We start from the raw sequence: 6,000 nt of genomic DNA, 5'->3' as shown, positions 1-6,000 counted from the left end.
GTGAATGTCTTTTATACATTTGAAACTGCTGCCTCCAAATTAATTTTGAATAATATTTTCAAACTGATTTCAAAAATCTTTAGAGGAAATGTCAGCATTGATGAACCTTCTTCAAATGCTGAGTGGAGCAATACCCCTAAAAACCACAAAGATCACAAAGTTTAATAAGAAAGTACCTTGATTGTCCATGTTATTGCCTTATTAGCAGTGTTTATCATCACATGAATTTGGCTTTCATTCTTCAATTCATACAAATTGCAATTGAGTTGATGCACGGCGCAATACCAGAATATGTTAAACCCTAAACTACCCTCAGCAAATTCCTCCTGCTAGAAGCAAGAACATTCCTCAGTTTCCAAGAGAAGATACAGTGAGGAGAATATCAGGTAGTCAAACTGGTTGCCAATTCATTAATATGAATAGATCAGTATTTTGATATATATATATACGTTTCAACAAGCTATGAATAGTCACCAACGATATTGGGAAGCATTTATATCTGATTCCCCTGACTACACTGGCTTTGGCTATTCTATCAGAGCCGCCTTCTATTTGTCAGCAGTGAACTGTTGCTGTGTGTTCAACAATACTGAAGACGATGCAACTTATACAGACAATACGTAAGTCATGGAAGATAGCAGTGCCATGTTAATGTATACCCGTCAATTAAAGACATAAAACAAAATGCAAAACAAAGCCTACTAATAAAGTATTCAGAGTCCTAGACAACAAAGCATGAATTTTCCTTTTGTACCTTAGCTGCCTTCAGTTATTCTCTCTACTACTGTATGAACTTTTTCTGACACCATCATCATCATGATTTTAAGGATTTTTTTTTTTCCTGTCAGAATGCAGTCTTCCCATGAATGCATTACCAAACTGGTAACAATAATTTAAATAGTATTCTAGAGCGATCACTAGGGCAATGAACTTAATAACCTGTCTTTGTAATTGAAGTTAGAAGAAAAATGCACTTGATGCAAAACTGCGGTACAGCTCAGGAACACACTGATTACACCTTGGAAAACTCCTGTCCTCTGAGCAAGGTTCATCTAAATCTTAAAAATCCTAACCTTAAAGTCTTCAAAAAGTAAATGACTAAAAATTGCCACTGTAGTGTCATCCCACTGGTTTGCCTAAGGAGACGCAATAAATTGCTAAATAGTTACTTTCAAGCCTAGGAATCATGAAAATCTTAACACTTCACCCAGTTACAATGATTTGCGCACTGAATAGAAAGTAAAGAGAAATAAACAATATGATCCTTCAACAGTGAGACTTAAAGAGACTTTGAAAGTTTAATAGTTGCAAATCAAATTAAAGGATTAAAGGTGTTAGAGGAATTTAAATGGCTTTATTGTTGTGTCCGAAATTATCACTCTGGGGGTCTCGATGAGAATCGCTTTTGTGAAAATGCCTATGTTTTAGTAATAGTTGCAAAATATGACCTTTTAAAACCACTGAAACAGCTTCTTATTTTTAACTACCTGCATCAAAGGAGGCATTAGACATTTTCCACTTTTTATTTCTCTTCTAGCACCTCTTAAGAAGGTTTTACAAAGAACAAAGTATAATGGAGTCTTAGCAAGATATTAAACTCAGTGTTTCTTTTTAAGAGCAATGCAATTCTCCATATATACTTCTCATCTGATTTCCTTTCAAAGTAAAAATGTCTCAATTTAAAGCAAAAAAAAGTTTCCCTTTGACAATTTTTTTTTTTAAAGAAATTAAGTGGGAAATGTATACTTAAACAATTACTGCATGAGCAGCAGGATATTTTGTTTTATACTGTTTTCTTCAGGGAAACAATACATTGGTGTTATCAACCATAAAAAACCACTTTGCTTTGCATAGATAATTTGCATATAGAAGAACAGGCATATGCCAATATGCCATTATCTCTTTGAATAAAGCTCAGTTTACATTAACATCTATAAACCTCTTAGAGTCTAAGACACAAAAATGGACTACCAAGTCTCAAACTAAGGTCTTACAAGGGCCTCTTGAGAAAAGCTCAAATACATTATACATATTTGTTTGGTTCTGTCTCTTCAAAATACACCCTCATAGTACAACCGATAGCGAAAAATACTGGGGCAGTGGAATGCTGGCACAAGCCAGCAGCAAATAACTAATGATTTTAAGAAAATAATTATGTCCATCCCAATCCTACACAGTATTTCAGAGCTCTTAAAGGAAATTTCTTAAAGGACATAGCTACATCATCATGGTATAATGGGGAAACCTTTTTGAAAGAAAGGAAAATATAGAGATAATGGAAAGAAGAATGAGAGAGGAATGCTCACTATTATGCTGAAAAGCACCAGAAAGTTGGGCAGCTTTAGCTGGTAAAAAAAGGGAGAGAAGAGAATGACCAATATGTTGTCTCCCACAAGTATTACTGATGTTATGATTATATTGACTCCTGATAATCTCTATCATTTAGGCTCCAGGATGAACTGTTTTACTTGCAACGTGGGATGGGGACAGAAGATCAACTCTCAGTGCCTGGTACTGGAACAAGTTCCCTGTATGACCTTAAGCACATTGACAGGTTGATCATGAGGTCATCTGACCTCTATAGAGGATGAGTTATGCTCAGTTTTTAGGTTACGTTCTTAATTTCTGCAAAGTTGTTTTCTCACTTTTCAGATCTCTGGGATTTCACTTTTCCCAGGTTTTATCAATATTATCTCTATATACTGCATCTAAGGTAGGAATTAGTTCTTTACTGTGAGGGTGGTGAGGCACTGGAATGGGTTGCCCAAAGAAGTGGTAAATGCTCCATCCCTGGCAACATTCAAGGCCAGGTTGGACAGAATCTTGGGCGACATGGTCTAGTGTGAGGCATCCCTGCCCATGGCAGAGGGGTTGGAACTAAATGATCTTAAGGTCCTTTCCAACCCAAACTGTTCTATGATTCTAAAATATTTTATTACTAAATATAGGCCTGGGATTTTAAAGGTGACAGTCCTAACTCAGAAATTAGAGAAATCAACTGCAGAACTTTCACAGGTTTGTAGAATCATGCACACAGAGTATGCAGAGATGTGAGCTTCATTTCTAAGTTCTTGCCACATGCTTGTTCATAATATTCTCAGTAAATTATGTGTCTTCACTTTCTCCCTGATAAGTGAATTATGTGGGAAATGCACTGATGGTCACATCTCTCATACTTGATGAAAAGGACAGAATGTTATTGATATTAAATAATGTATTGGTTTCTAGAATTTTGAAGCAGACAATAGGTCTAAACATGCTCTTTCAAAATATGTACCTATTATAAAAGTCTTTTTAATGACAGCTTTAGAAAGATCAAAAAGATTTTTTTCTACAATTCTGCAATCTTTTCTATGAACAAGAGAAATATTTCAAAACTCAAGTATCTAAAGTTAATTATCATACTTTTTTACAAAAAAGGTCATTAATATATGACAATATGATTTGCACTATGTCATGCTTTACTGAGTTTGTTATAATTGAGTAAAATAATGCATCTTCCTGTGTCTGGCTGCCACTTCCTTTCATTTACTGAAGAATGGGCATAAGTTTGTTGTATAGTCTAATATTGCTCTGATCAGAAATGGTGATGTGATTGGGTAACAATCACACACATGCATATGTGTATGTATATATAAAGTATACAGAACTTGCTCATGTTTTTAACAGAACACTTCTGTTTGCTGCTTAAGAGTGTGTGACTTAAGTCACTCAATTTGGTCATGCTTTCTCATTATTCAAAGTTGAAAGCAGTAGAAGGCAGGCAAATAGGTACACATCTAACAAATGGTTAACATGGTATCAAACCTGCTGTATGAGCACAGATACTAATTTTAGTTTAAGAGCTCCTGATGCCAGAACATCATAAATGTAGTTACTACTTATGAGTTAGTGGGATAATAATATAACAAACAACAACAAGCTTTAAGGTGGGAACTGAGTTTTTCATTCAGAATACACATTTCTCATACATCAACTAAATCTTCGCAGAGAATACTGGTGTATGTTGTATACATATGGTGAAACTTACCTGCAAGTAAGCTGGGTTTGTTACTGAATACACTACTTTCCAGCCTAATTTTGTTTATTTTTATCTAGTCTTTAATCTTGTACATAAATTAGATTACCTTTTTCACTTACAGCAAATTAATTTGAAATCATTGAGCCCTAAAATAGCTGAAATTCATACGAGTATAATCTCTTACACTACGGAACATAGTTTATTTGTACTGTTTGTTGTTTATATAGTTTATGATAACACTCTTCTCAGGACTTTTAAATTTTTCTCATAAAACAGTGAAAAAAATGTATGAAGTAGAGATGTAAAGTACTGATTCCTTTACAGAAGAGGCACAAAAGCCTAGCGATTTGACACTGCAGTCAGAGAACTAAACGATGGAATCAGTTTAGTTCCTCCAAAAAAGGGTAAAGGTTAAGAAAAGAGCTAATAGTAGTACTTAACCAAGGATGAATCTTCAGAAAGATGGTATGTATTTCAAAGACAGCCTAAATATGAAACCCACACAAAAAATTGAAATTAGATTGTTTCTAGACTAGAAATGGAGGCAAAACCATCTCATCACTGAAATATTTTGACAATGTCTGCACCACTTTAAATTACTGCAAAAATGAAACAATGTTTTTTTGGAAGTTACAGATGCAATGCGAATTACATTTTTCTTGGGGATCATCCCCTATGTATTAGCAAAGCAGATATATGTACAGTTTCTTCTGATCTTAAAAGTTGTAAAAGAATATTATCACAATCTCAACTCAATGAATGAAATACCTGACATAAACCAAAGATTAGCTTTACTTTGTCATTTGATCCACAATTTTTATTTGATTTTTATTTTCAGAAGGAAATCTATACTGAAAAACATCAAGTTGTTCAGTTGAAGTATCAAGGAATTACTATTTATCTTTTAGAATGTTGGTTGTTTGAACTCATGGGTCTGACAATCAGTTAACATTCATTCAGGTCTTTCAGGTTTTGCTAAGAGTTCAGAATGATTCATAATAAACTGAACTGAATGAATAATTAAACAGCTACCATTATTTCTGTTAGGCAGGATATTAATTGTGGTCAAAGATCATTTAGAGCATAGTTACTAGACTTTGTATGTATTAATAGAAAAATATGCATTGATAGCCTAATAGATATGTAATAGTTGCAAAGATACAATTGTGGGAACCTTTAATTATTCCTGTAAATGGCTTTTGAAATGGACTGTGTTTTTCATGAGACACACAGAGTCAGGATGTTCAACCAGGACTTCAATTATCCTAGTATATCTGCTGGAAAAGTATCAGAGTTAGGCACATACAGTCAGGAGATAGATAGTTTCTTGACATAGATGATCTATAGTTTCTTGACGTATGTGATCTATAACCAAGGGCAGGACATGATCTTCTGCACTGAATAATCCCCAAAGAACTGGTCAAAGATGGGAAAGCAAGTAGCAAATGTCAACAGCAGTAATGAAGAACTTAAAGCCCTGAAAGAAGGAAGCAAGGCAAATAGTAGAGTCACATCCCTTAGAATGATCCAACTGCAGAACTAAAGCTTTCCAGAAAATCATACAGCGATTAAGGCCTTTGGTGTTTCTGGGGTTTTCTACCTCCCCAGCATTTTCTTATTTGTGCTTTAAAACTAGATAAGAAATTGCTTGCACCTCCTCTAAATAACTGAGATGTCAACATACACTTGGATAAAGGCTTTTCAACTTCATGGAATAAAAAAAAAAACCCAACTCCAAAAGTAACAAACAAAAGACACCCACAAAACAAAAAAACAAAAAACACCAAACACAAAACCAACAAAACAAAACACCAGAACAAAAAACCCCTCACACACACTTTAATACATTTCCTCATACTCCAGAACCTGATGGTCCAGTAGTTAGAATGCTCATCTAAGGTATACAAGGCCCTTTTAACTTGCATATCTGCTCTGTCACACACAAAGCCAGACTTTGAAATGCAAGCTCTCATACTTAC

Source organism: Strigops habroptila, chromosome 1, assembly GCF_004027225.2.
Source record: "Strigops habroptila isolate Jane chromosome 1, bStrHab1.2.pri, whole genome shotgun sequence".
Taxonomy (NCBI): domain Eukaryota; kingdom Metazoa; phylum Chordata; class Aves; order Psittaciformes; family Psittacidae; genus Strigops; species Strigops habroptila.
This window is presented reverse-complemented; position numbering follows the sequence as displayed.